The 15,490-nt window shown below is 41.8% G+C and overlaps 1 protein-coding gene and 1 long non-coding RNA gene across 12 annotated transcripts in view; one reads left to right on the top strand and one right to left on the bottom strand.

Moving 5' to 3' along the window:
- KALRN (kalirin RhoGEF kinase) overlaps positions 1–15,490 on the bottom strand; it is a 513,896-nt gene that overhangs the window by 356,809 nt on the left and 141,597 nt on the right. The gene's annotated exons all lie outside the window — the stretch shown is intronic.
- On the top strand, positions 10,267–11,670 carry LOC310711049. Its single transcript, XR_014528353.1, has 3 exons — positions 10,267–10,338; positions 10,583–10,712; positions 11,445–11,670. It is a non-coding gene; the product is annotated as an uncharacterized lncRNA (long non-coding RNA).

Below are 15,490 nucleotides of genomic sequence, written 5' to 3'. Positions count from 1 at the left end.
CATATCTAAAGGCTCCTCAAGATCCCTGGCAGTGTGGAGATCTGCTGGAGGGGCCAAGATCTGGGCAGGTTTGAAATCTGGCAAGTAAAGATAGGTGTGGCAAACTTTGGCTCCACAGATGTTGCTACTGTTTTAGGGAGTGAAACTTGTTTTTTGCAAATTTCTTCAGGGAGGGATCTTAAAAAATGCTTTTGGGTATGAGGAATTCAAATTGCTATTATTTTTATGATTGGACAACATTCCTCCATGAAGAATCCAACATAGCTATTTTAGCAATTCCCCAGTGTTTTTAACAATCCAATGCTTTTAGATCTGGAGGGTGATCACTTTGCTGGAAACCAGAATTTTCTGCTTCAGTCAGCAAGTTTCAAACCATCTCACAGCGTTCTGTTCAAGCAGTCAAAACACTGTTCACATTTATGCATTGGGGAGCCTAGTCCAGAAAAGCAATATGCACAAAGAAGATTGGCTGACCCTTGCTTGATCAGGGAAGCAGTTTTAAATCGAATGCTCGATCTGTAATACCTTTGAAGTCATTCTGCAGACTTACAAAAGCAAACAAAATTATTATACTTCATTTTCTCTTTTAAGTAGTCTGTTTGCACTGAATTTGAAGAAGAACCAATTATTCATAACATTTATGTTTAACTTTGGGATTCACACCACAATTGAATTAATTAAATGTGTATTTTAATACTTGTTTCTGTTAAAAATTACACTACTCAGTCACTGTGAGTAGTGATTGCTCTGTGTGATTGCTCATTTTATTAGTATACCACAAATATGACAGCCTACAATACTATCTGAACAGATGCATATATGTTTCTTGCCAGCATCAAAGAGCCAGAGTCTTCAGAGGAAGAGAAATTTTGACAAGTGTTGCCCATGAGCAAAGCTAGGGGGAAAATGTGTACCAAGAATTTTTGATGTTCTTCTTAAATTTTTGAAATACAGTAACATCAATAGTTAAAGTTTGCCAGAGTGGAAGTTAGAGGAAATATCTCATAAAGTTTTAAGCAATCTCTGTAGATGAATGTTCATTGGTAGAAGAGTAAATATATACTTTTTAAATGAATTATCGGGACCCTTAAATCCAAAAACAGATTAATCCAATTTACCTAGGGAAATTACTCCTCAGGAATAAGTTTCTGGATTAGTTTCTTTCAGAGATGGTTTAAGACCACAATACATGTTTTTTTGTGACAAAGTAAAAAAAAAAACAACCCCAAATGCTTCCGCACATAGGCTGACAGCTCCTAGGGGCTGAGGCACTTTCAATCCCATGGGCTTTTTTAGGGGGCTGGGGCTGAGCCCCCTCAATGTTCAGAGGATGTTCAGCTCCGCCCCCTGGCTCCTCGAGACATTGAGCATGCAACATCACACACAGGACACCAGGAAGTCACACTGAACCCCCTCAATCATATTGGGAAGAGGGTGCCCCTGCTTCCATATTGTAAGATATTTAACTCACTTCTATATTTAGCACCTTACCGCACAAGAGACTCCTCTGCCAGAAATGATCTGTGGTCCACAGTATGACCTCCTCCTGCACAACCTCTGACTTCTAAGCAGTAGAGAAAGCAACTGAGTAGCATAGGAACTAAGTGTGTATGTGTGCGCGTGCACAGTATCTGTTTGTTAAGAGTTTTTTCATTTTATCTTTTAATATCAAATAGTCCAGACTCAATGTTTTCAATTTTCCTTTATACCCACCCTAATTCACTCTCTGATGCATTCCAATTTATTGGACATATTGTAGGGTACACACATCAATTTATTCATATGAATCACTTCATTGTTAGAGATACTGGCAAAATTCCCCTAAGCTAGGCCCAGATATAAAACATGCAAGCTTTTTATATAATCGTAGAGTTGGAGAGGACCAAAGGGATCACCTAGTCCTAGTCCAACCACCTGTAAGGCAGGAATCTTTTTGCCCAATATGGGGCTCAAACCCACGACTCTGAGATTAAGAGGCTTGTGGTCTACCAGTTGAGCTATATAAAGCCTATGTGGGTCCTTCATGGCCTACTTCTTGCTTTGCTGGCCAATTTCCATCTGGCCTGGGAAGGTTGGGTCCTGGCTGACTCCAGCTACAAAAACTGCTTCTACTGCTTAAGGGGCCAGAGAGACCATATTATCTGTGAGTCCTTTAAGACCTGCTGCTCAAGGTGCCTAGAGGCTACAGGGATGCTGTATTGTTTAGGAGTTTTTGTCTGGGTCAGGACTGAATTCTGAATATGCTTAATTTTTGCTGTTCTCGGAATTGTGCATTCTTTATTGTTAAGACTTTGTTGGGATTGTTTAATTCTACTCTATAACTAACTAAAATGTTTTCATTCATTGTTCATGACCACTTAAATTTTGTTACAGTTTTCTAATTATGGAAAACTTTTGATGTTGCAAACCACCTTGAGCATGGTCTAACTATGGCATGCAAATAAATGATGATGAAAGCACCCAAATTCTTCTCCAGCTAATTTATGTGTTAATCCAAGCAGTTTTAGTATTCATTCCCCACATAATCTGCAATCCTAAAACACATTTACCAGGAAATAAGTCTCACTGAGTGTAGTCGGACTTCTGAGAAAACTGGCATGGGATTCTGCTTTTAACTTCTAGAATCCCTGGGGAGGAAGCATGTGTATGTGTGTATGTCATGACATTATTAATCTCCCACTGAAACAAACCATAGCAGAGAGATCAAATCTGACAAGCCGAGACAGCAGTCTGAATGAGTTATTTCAGGTTTCCATATAGCAAGAAATGTATTTAAAAGACAGAGGCATCAAGACTGGATCCATTAATGTAAATGGGAATTTTGGCACCAATTGTAACAGAATCAGCATTTTGTTCCTAGACCCTGTCTATCTTGCATTTTTATATTTCACTCATCACTCCAAAAGAACAGTATTAACATTTCTGACAGCCGTGGTTCATAATCTAAGAACAACACAAGGATTTAATGACCTTCTTGGATATTCAGTCAGAGGTCTCCAAAGATGTTTTATGATGTAAAAGGATTTATTTATACTTTAATTTAATTCAGATTTAAATATTTAAATCCATGGTATTGTAGGAAGAGGGGTTTTTTGGGGGGGAATGCAAATGGTACTGGCAAACGGCTTGCTAAGTAGAAGGCAGAAAATTAATTACAAAGGCTTACCCTGCTAATAAAGGCTTTGTGTGCTATATCATCATGGTAATTTCTGATAAACTGAAATATGAATCTGATTGGAATTATGCTGGCAGTGAGGATTATACCTCTTTTGATAGGCCCGCATTGGCTGGAACTTTAGAGGTTAATCAAATGGCTGGATTACAGTAAGGAGAGAAAAAGCATCTTCCAACTTTGCCCTTGCAAGGGAGAATATGAGATTCCAGGAATGAATTACCCCATTCCCCTGCTGCTTATAGCAAATAAGAGCTAAAATAGGCAAGCAGAATCCCCTGTGATCCATTTACTGCTGAACTAAACCAATTCATACAACAAGAGTGGGGGGAGGATCAAAAGTTTTTACGCTTTCTTTACCTCGCCCCCCCCCAATCTCCCGATACTAAAACAAAATGTGACATACCATGTTAAGTGCTAACCCCAACCTTCTTCATAACAGTCTACGGGACCCCATGGACAACTCTGCTTATGCTGCTTGCTCTCCTCCTTGTTGCAAAAAGCTGCCTCTGTCCTTAAGATGAAGGTTGGGAGAGTATGGATACAATTCAGGAGGAGCGAAGCATTCAATCAATGGAGCTTGCACATCCATGAGACTTCAGGGTGTTTGGCATTCTCTAGGTCAGCCTTCACCAATCCAGTGCCCTCCAAATGTTTTGAACTACAGTTCCCATCAGGCCCAGCCCACACCACTCATCTAAATGCTCCTAGCACCAGTTAACCCTGCAATGGTTACAACTATATATATTTATTTTTATTTTTTAAAAAACCTCACTTCTTGGATGCCAAAAAGTTAGTGCAGTTGAGTTCTCGACAGGCCCAAGTGTAAACAAAGGCCTCAAGGATTTATGCTGAGCTTGCTGATAACTCTCTGGCTAATTGCCATGCAGGACCACCAATGGTTATCTCTAGCCCCTTCTGCCACTGACATTGCACATTTCTCTTCCCGTCTCCAGCTTGGGTTTGCTGGCAGGAGAGACAGCTATATCAGCTTGTTATCATTCTCACGTCTTCCCTCCTTTCCAGGACAGCCTAAGGATAACTGGGGAGATTTAAAGTATTCCAATAAATTAAAGTAGACAAGTAGGCATAAGTGCTTATCAAGGGTTGGACATCCTTTAGCACTGGTAGAAGCAAATCCTTGTACCATGTCCAAGCCAAATGGCTGTGTCTTTCTTACTCCTGTTATCGTTTGAGAGACACTCAAATGCATTTTAATCGATAGCTTGTAGACATGCAGTCTTTAGATACACCTTGACGTCATTTTAAGCACTTGCATCTACTAGCACAATGCCACTCATTCAGCCCCATCTAATCTCTGATTATACAAATTAAAGGGGCTTATTTCTTATTCAAACAGCACACCAAGTTGTTATTATAACATTTGTTCTGGGCAAACAGATTCTGAGATGTACGTTCACAATGTTCTGAGACAGCTACACATTTGCCAGATGATATTTGTTAAGGCACAATGTCTTCTGATCAACTTTTAGCAGCTTGCTGGTTTCTGCCAATCATGTTTGAAATTTATTTCATACCATTGAAAGCAGTTTTGAGAGACCAAAAGTTGTCTCCTCCACACTGTTGCTGCCAAGAATGAGCTAGCTAGCTCAAGATCACCCAGCCTACTCATTCCAAATCCAAGTGTTTTACAAGGCAAAGACCAGCTGTGGCACAAAACAGAGCCTGCAGAGTAAACAGCTGCAGATAACTCAAGCAAGTGATAACCGGTAAGCCTGCCATGTGCTGCGGGGCGAAGATAACATAAGATCTGACAGCAACTCTCCTGTATTTGTACAAGTGCTCCAGGAGTCTAAATGTTGATACTAATAGCTCTTTGCCTTGTAGATCAGGGATTTGGCTCAAAAGGGGTTTGGGGTGGGGAGAGGAGTGAGAAGCATACAGAAGAAAGTTACAGTTAATATCAAATTTTCCTTGCTAATGGAAACTTTTCAATACTACATGAAAGAATAAATGCCAGGCCTAGCGTACCATCTGGCACATTTGATAAAACTCAAATGCATGGTTGAACTATGTTTCCATAGATATGTTCTAGTTTGGAGTAGCTATTGTGATGCCCTCCAGACAGACGTTGCTGTACCTTCCATCATTCTCACCACTGGCCAAACTGGCTGGGGCTGATCAGAGTTGAGTCCAGAAACATCAAGAAGGCACCATGTTGGCTTACCCCTGTTCTTGGTTAAAGCTGCAATATTATGCCAACTTACCTAGAAGCAAGCCTCCTTGAGCTCAGAGAAGACATATTTAGGACTTCACTTGTAAAGATGTAGTCTTAATCACACTTGCTAGGGAACAATCTTCAACAGCTGTGGCTTATGCACCCCCAATGGATCCCAAGCGTATATGAGCCCCAGGAACACATCTGTTAGTATGAACCTCTGTGCAGGCTGCACCATGGAAACAGCTGCACGCCAGCCACAGCTCCAATGGGAAATGGGAAAGACACGTGAAATCAATGGTAAACTTCTATCTAACTGCAAAGTGTGGGCAGCAAGAAGCATCTTATTTAGAAACAAGCCCAACTGAATGTAAGGGGGTTACTTCAATGAAATGAAGAATGCAGTGCCACATGGATAAATTTATCAGTACTTTTATTCCACAGCTCTGCATCCAAGACATTCTTCCTTCACCTATAAACCAAGCTAACTCCTCAACTAGGAGTATTTCTCCACAAGGAAAGGAAAGGATGGAAAATCCACCACAGGCAAACAAGGCACAAACTTTATCTGGCAAACTTTCCCAGGATGCTCCCCCAGGATATCACACAAATATTATACCGGACACCTCAACCATATGAACGTGTGCTTGCAAAGACTTTTAATCCACAGAGTGTTAACAAAAGACTAAAATATTATTTAGTGTAACTCGATTCTGCTACTATTCCACACATACACAGTAAAAATATTTTACTTATTTAATTTCACACTAATTTACAAGAATGGCACATGTTCAAAAGTTCAATGGAATTGGTTTCCCTCTACTGAACATATGGGCTGATTTGCCCCTATAGGGCTACAGCTGTATTGGTACAACAGGGTTACTTCCTGGTGCAAAAGGAATGCAGCTTAAAATATCTCAACTCTTTTAGTTCTCACAAAGTAGAATTTAAAAATATATTTATTTATAATTCGCTTTTTGACGTAAGCGGTGTAGCCCCATTGCATCATCTGTCAAATATGCCTACATGACAGCATCACAAAGTCAATTCAGAATGAAGGTCAATGTTTCTTGCCCTCACTCTGATTCAAAAGGACAGTGGAGAGGAAACTGTCTAGCAGCAGTGGGAAGAATACTGTCACTGCCTTTCCCTGTGATAAAGAATTAACTCTCTGTGAGATTAAAGATCTAATCCTTTTTAACTGGAACTGTTCATTGAGGAACATTGTCTCAGTCTTCTCAAGCATATTTAAGTTTTTTTAAAAAAATATGAGCAATCTGATCATTATTTTTTAAACCAGAGCACAATCAAAAAAGAGAACGCAAGATGACTTTATGCTGGGAGGAGTGGTTTCCCATTCAGTTTCAGGGGCAAAGTAAATGCACTGCAATTGGCTTGATTCCAGTAGGGGTGGAAAACCCTAAACCAGCCTTTCTCAGCCTTGGATCCTCAGCTGTTCTTGAACTAAAACTCCCAACACCACTGGCCAAGCTGGCTAGAAATGATGGGACCCAGAGTTGAGAAAGGTTGCCCTAAACTCTCCAAAACATACAGGCACTAGGAAAAAGCAGTAAATCCTTGGAGTCTATAAGAAAATCCCTTCTCTCATGAAGGGAGTGGCTACAGTTTAGTCTTATGGGGGGAAACTAAGTGCAACATCTAGGATACAACTGAAATGAGACCACAATTTATGCAGGGCCGGTCCACTTATGAGGCAAAGTGAGGCAGTGGCCGCAGGGCAGCAGGCTCCAGGCAGCTGGGAGGGGCAGCAGATCCAGCCTCCAAAAAGCATGCCACTCATTGCCTCCTGCACTTGTCAGCTGCTGCCTCCAACTCCAATGGGTGCCTGAGGGTAGAGGTTGGAGGGACACTACTCCATTTACCCTAAACAACCAGCCTCCACTGAAGCACGCCATTGTGTTGTTTTTTTGCTCTCTTCTTTTTTATTGTAGTGACATGAATTGGCTGAGCTCCTCGGTAAGATTGCCAATTCCATCCCCTGATATAGCCTTTTTCTGTGCCTTGAGAAAAGGTGACAATGCTAATTGTATAATTTTATTTCACTACAAGATAGATACCCTAGAGATCAACGTTTGAATTGGATTGTTGAATTGGTTCAACTTTCCCCTCAAAATGAGAGATGCTGTACACACTTATCTGGGAATAAGTCCTACAGAGGCCAGGGGGGTCTTGCTTCTGAGTAATTATCCTTAGGATTGTACTGCCACCATCTTATACATGCATGACAACAAGCTCTATTGAACTCAGAATGACATATAAGAAATGGATTTGCCTATAAGAGTCAGTAATGGAAGTGATATCTTGCAGAAACACTGCCCGGGGCCCAAACATGTAGACAACTTTGATTTCACACATGCACAGCTCTTCCCATATTTTTTAGATCATGCTTTGTTCCTTCCCAAAGGAAGCACTGAAATATTGCAAGGTAGACTGTGCTCCCCGGATGGAAGGCCCCTGGCAGAAAAACACATTCCTTCAAACCTATTAATGATTAATTGTAGTGCTATTGTAATTATGATAAGGCTTTTGTGTGGTTGTGGTCAATGGAAAATTCTCTGGCAATTGTAATACAAAAAAGTAGGGGGCGGGGTGGGAAATCTGCCGGTAAAATCTGCCGGTAAAAGACTCTGATGACAGGCCTGATAACCGAAGACCATTTCCCCCCTTGCAACAGAGCATATCACATAACACTTAAAGACAGAACAGAGATCATTTTTTCCTGCATAGCATCTCACTTTGGTGCTTTTGCAGTATGACCTGTCATCCAAAAATACAGATTCTTTTATTTGGGATGTGGCAGGTATAAAGCAGAGAGAAAGAGATTTCCTCCTTGTGGAAATCAAGAAAATAGGGAGAGAGGTAGAGAAGAAGGAAATATACTATAAATGACAAAGGAAGTAAAAGCAACTAGACAGTGCTGCATAGGCTATGTATAAATACATATTGACCACACAGAAACACATTGTCAACTAACACCACTGCGAACACCACAAAAATGGGAATTAAAACTCCTCTCCAAATTGGACAATCACTTCCACCCAACAATTCAACATATACTCAGCAATCCTGCTTCACAAAGAGCTCTTCACAAAGATTCCTGTGAAAGAATCCATCATATGGCAGAACCACATAAGCATAGTCTTTTGTTCTGGAATGACTATCTCAACCTGGTTTTATGCTCAAAACACCATCACAGATAAGAATTCACTATTCCAGAGCTACTGTCTACTAGATCAGGTCATTTGTCCATGATTCTAAGCACAGTAATGTCTACTCTGAGTGGCAACTTGTCAGGTAGACAGGTCTTTCCTAACACCTCTTACATTTTTAACTAGAGCTGCTGGGTACAGAACCTGGGATCTTCTGCATGCAAAGCATTAACTCTAGCACCTTGTTGAGATTCCATCCCCAGCAACAAAGCATGTATATAAAAGTGGGAGCAGTCACCTTTTAACTACCCTGACTGTGACTACAAAACCACAGTTAAATTGCACTAAGGACCAAACGTATTCTTATCTTGAACATGAACTTCTAACCTCATGTGCAAATGGTCTGGCAGCAAAGCACTCAGACAGAATGGCTGAACATTTGATTGACTTATCAGCATTTCAGTTCTCCCAAAACCCTTCCTCATGAGAGTGGCACATGCAACCAATAAAATGTTTAAAACCTCTCACTCACATACAGTGGTACCTCTAGTTATGAACTTAATTCGTTCCGGAGGTCTGTTCTTAACCTGAAACTGTTCTTAACTAGAGGCGTGCTTTCGATAATGGGGCCTCTTGCTGCTGCTGTGCCGCTGGCACACGATTTCCGTTCTCATCCTGGGGCAAAGTTCTCAACTCGAGGTAACTCTTCTAGGTTAGCAGAGTTTGTAACCTGAAGCGTTTGTAACCTTAGGCATTTGTAACTCGAGATACCACTGTACCTCTCCCAACCGCATTCAACACCTGCACACCACTGCTGCACATCCCTGGAAATCTCTGGCATACAGCTGCTGCCGTGACGGAGTGGTGCATGCAGCAAGGAGCTTTTCAACATTATCCTTGCCATTTAGTCAGACTACTGGTCCATCTAACTCAGTCTTGTCTACACAGAATGGCAGCAGCTTTTCACAGTTCCAGATAGGAAACCTTCCCTGTCCTACCAGAGGGGGAACCTTGGACATTTTTTTTAAAAAAAATCCACAGCTCTTCTACTGAGCTACAGCTCCTTTCTCAAAACTTCCTTAATTCTGAATTTGCTGCATTAAGATCTTCTTCTCTTAAAACATGATCCATTCTTAAGGTTGAACCACGCACTGAATAACTTTTAAAGCAAAAACACCAAGATTGTAGTGATAATGTATAGGGTACATTTCGCATAAGTGCTTGGAGCATTTGATTGTCTAGCTCAAGGATCTTTACTGAACCTCTGTTAGGTAGGTCAGTATTATATGTATAACCACATTTTATGAATGAAAGGTCTAAGAGCTGAGAGCGGGCAGGGGTATTAACTTGAAAAAAATATTGGGCAGGTATGCCCCACCCCACATAGTTGATCACATGACATGGCACACACACACACACACACACACACACACACACACACTATTTTAATGGGAATGCCAATCAACTTTGGGGGGACCTGGCCCCCTCAGATATATTATTGGGAGGCAAGGGACCTTGGCCCCTAGGAGTTGGCTCCTATGGAGAGGGGAACTTGCCTAAGGCTGCCCAGAGAGCTCAGGTTTAAGCCAAGCACTTCTGGATCATGCTCTTAACCATGTTATACAAATAGGGTGGGGAACCTCAAGCCCAGGGACCAGCTGCATCCCTCTAGGCCTCTCTATCTGGCCCTTGGAATTCTCCGCAGGCCACACTCTTCATAGGCCCTGCTTTTCCCCCAAGCTTTTTGCCTGGCTAGAGTGTGTTGTGGGTCAAGCTCTTTCTTGTTGGATGGAGGACAGAGAGGGACATTTGAATGTGTGCAGAGGCTAGACCAGGGGTCGGCAACCCGCGGCTCCGGAGCCGCATGTGGCTCTTTTACACCTTTGCCGCAGCTCCAGGGCAGATACTAGCGAGGGGAGAAGGCGCATTGTGTGCCCCAACACTCCCCACTGTGGTGGGTGCTGTACTGGCTGTGATGTTGCATGGGGCGGTGCGTGCAGCTCCCAGTTTTTTTCCTTCGGAAACGGGCCCAAGTGGCTCTTTTTGTCTCAAAGGTTGCAGACCCCTGGGCTAGACTATTCTACAATGAGGACATTTACATTCATCACTCCATCCTCTTTTACCTCTGGCCTTGTCCATCACTGGCATGCAGCCCTCCAAAGGTTGCCCAGTTTTCCACCTGCCTATACAGGTAAGCTAACACAATGGCTATAAATTGGACAGCGGTATAGCAGGAGTAGCAGCAGCCCTTACTAATTATCCCTGGGTTCTTGTGCTACACAAGAAAGGCTTGTGGCTTTCGTAACTTAAAACAGACCAACCTCAATACGGAATGTTTCCTTTTAGCCAAAACATCTGCCCCACAAAGATGCTTTTCTCAGGTCCAGAGCACTTTTGAAAGTGGCAAGTCTACATTTAAAATAACAGTTTTTTCTCTTATGGTTGCAGAGAAGGTTATGACAAAAGTGAATGTGCCACAGTCACATTCTCAAATGTACCCACTGTGGTCATATGCCACCACATCTATAGCCATAGTGGTGTCTAGCCTTTAGCAAGGACCTTCCAGCCTATGAGGTTGAGAGAATTACCCATACAAAGCTGCCAGAGGAAAATGCTAGAATTTATTATTTATGGAGTACCTACATCTAAGTTCAGTACAGAAATGATAAAGGAGGCCCTGCCCACAATCTACTTATCCTCTAGCTAGGCAGCTATATGCATATTTTGGAGGCAGCAAGTGGAGGAGGAAGACAAGGAGGGAGATGGACGAGATTTCACACACTGATTCAAACTACCAGGCAGATATTTTCTTGGAAGCCTCTATAATGATACAATATGGTTGCCAAAATGTTAAGAGAAGAATGTGTGCCTGAATGCACAGACAGCAACATTTACTATTCTTTTCATACAATGGTGCAATCAGGGCTGGACTTTTGGGCAGAGATCCAGAGTCTCACTGAGGAGAATGAGCAGAAAGGCCTGGATTATTTCAATTATTCCAAAATGTGTCAATAATATTGCTATCTTAAATGGGCCTCCTCAGTAAATCTATTAAATCCAGAGTCTAAAATTACCAAACTGCACCACTGTTATCATATTTACTTTGCAAAACGTGGCTGTTTTGACAGGCTGACCCAGGGAAACTAGGATTGGAGACAAAAACCCATCCCTTGCAGGGGATCCTTGAGGCAAAAAGATTTTCAGTAGCTGTAAGAATCCCCCCTCCCCCTTTGGGGCAAACATTAACAAACACTCGGGGACTTCCGGTCGGTGCCAGCGCTTAATGGCGGTCCTAGCTCCGAGCTCCGGAGAAGGACTGCTTCGCAAGTTCGGGTCTTACCCGCTACGGCAAGCGGGGGACCCCTAAAATCCCAGGCGCTGAAGCCTGAGAACAAGGAGACTCGGTGGGCACCTTTGCGCCCCCCGGTACCGTGAAAGAGCCTTTTTAAAGGCTACGGATCGACATCGGGAGTGAGCGCGGTGCTGAGAGTCGCTACCCAGCCTGCGAAGTGAAGCCGCGTCGCCATAAGCGGAGAGCGCCGATTCCTTCCTGAAAAGAAAATTTGGACTGATTCCCCGTGAGTAAGAGCTGAAAAATAACCGGGACTCTTTGAATTTTAAAAATTGGGCTAAAAACGGGGGAGATTTAAACAAAGGAAGTCTGCCTCCCCCCGACTGCATGAAAGCGAAAGCAACGGAGCTCTAAACCTGCATCCGTTTAAACCCGCTCTTTGATCAGCTAAACCGGACATTTAAACCTTTGATCTCCCCTCTAGCAAGCAGGGCAGAGGGGAGCTGAATCTGACCAATAACTGCATGATTTATTTGGGGGAAAAAACTTCTGCTGTCTCATCTATTTGAAAGTACGAAACGGTCTGCCTTTTCAGTACACTGAACTGACTTTTTCCTGTGAAGCGATACTTTGATACAAAGTTTCCACAGTGCCTGACTACTGTATATTATAAGAAGAAACAGTATAAATTGGGCAACTGTGGCAATTTGAAGTTATAAGCATTTAGCAACATTGACTTTGACTGTGTTAATTTCCTTTTTTCTTACTTCTTGGACTGTCTCCTTTGTTTTTGTATTTGGAAATTTTGCTCTATGGCCATTTTGATTTGCTCCCTCTAGAGGATAAAGTAAAGCTCGGCACGGCTTAAGACAGTGGAATTTTCCAAGGGAGAATAAATCCCGTGGGAATTGACCTTGACATGAGTGGCCCACAAGAAGAGATAGTCACAAGAGCCAAGATCAAGCAACAACAACAACAACAACAGTTGCAGCTGCAACAGGCAAAGAAAAGAGGCTCAATTTCAGGCGCAACAGCTGGATCAGCAGGAACAACAGGTCAAGACAAAGGAGCAGCCGTTTCTATGGAAGCTGTGACAGAGGCCCTGCTCAAGATAAACCAAACTCTGGAGTCTTTGACAAAACAGACTTCAGAGAACACACAAAAATTAACAGAAATATCAGCAAGATTAAACCAGAATACAGAATCTATAAATAAATTGGTAGAGGAAAACGCCACCACGCGCCAAATTGCCGAAGAGGCCAAAGCCACTGCTGGAGAGACACAGGAGAAATTAGAGCCGCTTGCCAAGAAGGTCTATGAGCATGATGCAACTTTGGCCTTGTGGGAGTTACAGAGGAAAGAGAGAAACTTAAAATTAAGACTGATTCCGGAGAATGAAAGAGACAGCCTTGTGGAATATTTGACACGGGAGTTTGCGGATTGCTGGGACCTTGAGGAAGACGAATTCAAAATTACGACTGCCTTTAGACTGGGGAAAAAGCAAGACAGAAAGACACCGAGAGATTGTCTGATTACACTCAGATCCAAGGAGGAAAGAGACAAAATACTAGGATTACACTTTGAAAAGGCCTTGCAAATTGGAAATTCAGCTGTACAGATCTTTAAAGACATCCCAAAATACATTTTGGATTTAAGAAACTTCTACAAGGACTTGGCTCTCTTGCTAAAGAAGAATTCTATTCGTTTCAGGTGGGAGTTCCCACAAGGACTGTCATTCGACTACAAGGCAAAGAAAGTGAAAATAAAGACAATTCAAGATAAAGACAAATTTTTGGCAAGATACCAGGAGGACTTACAGAAGGGGACTGTGGACGCACTTGCAGAACAGAGGAGAGCACTGGATATCCTGAATCTCTCGTTTGGACAAAAACCACCATCATCAGAAGAAGAGCAACAACTTGGAGCTGTTGGAGGAGCCTTAGGAAAATAACAAGATGGCTCTGCAATTCCTTAGTTGGAATTGTAATGGGCTCAATGGGCCTTTGAAGAGAAGACAAGTATTTCATATATTGAATAGAGAACAATTGGACTTGATATGCTTACAAGAAACTCACATAACCAGAGCCCACAGGAGATTACTTTCAAACAAAAGGCTAGGACAAGAATTTATTTCATCAGACAAAGTTAAGAAGAGAGGAGTTGTAATATATGTGAAGGAGAAATGGGCTCCAAAAATGATATTTAAAGATGAACAAGGGAGATATCTGGCTGTGGAGATACAAGTACAAGGAGAAAAATTCTTAGTTGTTGGAATTTATGCACCAAATGAAGGCAAATCCGACTTCTTTAAGAGACTTCATGAAACTTTGATGGACTATCTGGATTACAATATGATAATTATGGGAGACATGAATGGCGTGGTCTCCACCAATATGGATAAGGCACAAAGACTTACAGTCACCAAAGAAGGGAGACTCCCTAAGACTTTTTTCGAAATGACTGAAAACATGGATTTGATAGATATTTGGAGAACAAGGAATCCTCTGGAGAGAGAGGGAACCTTTTTCTCCCAAGCAATGATGACCTGGACCAGAATCGATCAAATCTGGGTTACTAGTGGAATGGCTCCAAAGATTAAGAAAGTGGAAATCTGCCCAAAAACTTGCTCCGACCATAACGCCGTGAAGATGGAGATGAAACTCACAACAACTGGTCAATTTAGATGGAGAATGAATGACACCCTCTTTCGAGATAAGGAGATTCTCACGAAGGCCCAAAAGACCCTAAAAGACTATTTTGAAATAAATTTGAGGACCGACGTGGAGAAAAGAGTGATCTGGGACGCAAGTAAAGCGGTGATGAGAGGATTTTTGATTCAACAAAACTCAATAAAGAGGAAAAAACAAAATGAGAAAAAAGAGAAGATTCTGGAAATGATAAAGGAAGGAGAGAGGAAATTAAGAACAAAACCAAAGTCTCAGGACATTTTAAGAGAGATCAAATTATATCAAACACAATATATGGAATTGATGAACCAAGAGATTGAATGGAAGATAAGGCAAATGAAGCAAAAGACTTTTGAATCAGCAAATAAATGTGGCAAACTTTTGGCATGGCAACTGAAGAAAAGGCAGAAACTAAATACAGTTACAAGCCTAGAGGTGGATGGAAAGAACATATCCAAACCCAATGAAATCAGAAATTGCTTTTTAAGTTATTTTAAAAAACTCTACACCCAAGGCCCGCAAAATGAAGAAGATATAGACAAATTTCTCGGAAAATATGGACTACAAAACATCTCTCATCAAAGTAAGATGGATTTGAACCAGAGAATCTCAGAACAAGAGGTAGAGGCTGCCATTCAGAATATGCAACTGGGCAAATCTCCGGGACCAGATGGACTGACTTCCAGATACTACAAATCGCTGAAGGAATGGTTGACTCAACCACTAAGAGAAGTTTGTAATGAGATCCTTGAGGGAAAAAAGGCACCTGAATCGTGGAAAGAGGCATATATTTCACTCATACCAAAGTCAGAGACTGAAAAGACCCAACTTAAGAACTACCGCCCAATATCTCTGCTTAATGTGGATTACAAAATTTTTGCAGACATTTTGGCAAAAAGATTCAAAAGAGTCTTGATGGAGAAGATTCATAAAGACCAAGCAGGCTTTCTCCCTAAAAGACATCTAGCAGACAATGTAAGGAATGTAATA

The sequence above is a fragment of the Podarcis liolepis genome, assembly GCF_965112155.1.
Source record: "Podarcis liolepis genome assembly, chromosome: 1".
Taxonomy (NCBI): domain Eukaryota; kingdom Metazoa; phylum Chordata; class Lepidosauria; order Squamata; family Lacertidae; genus Podarcis; species Podarcis liolepis.
The sequence above is the reverse complement of the archived record's forward strand: the minus strand, read 5'-3'. Positions and strand labels throughout refer to the sequence as shown.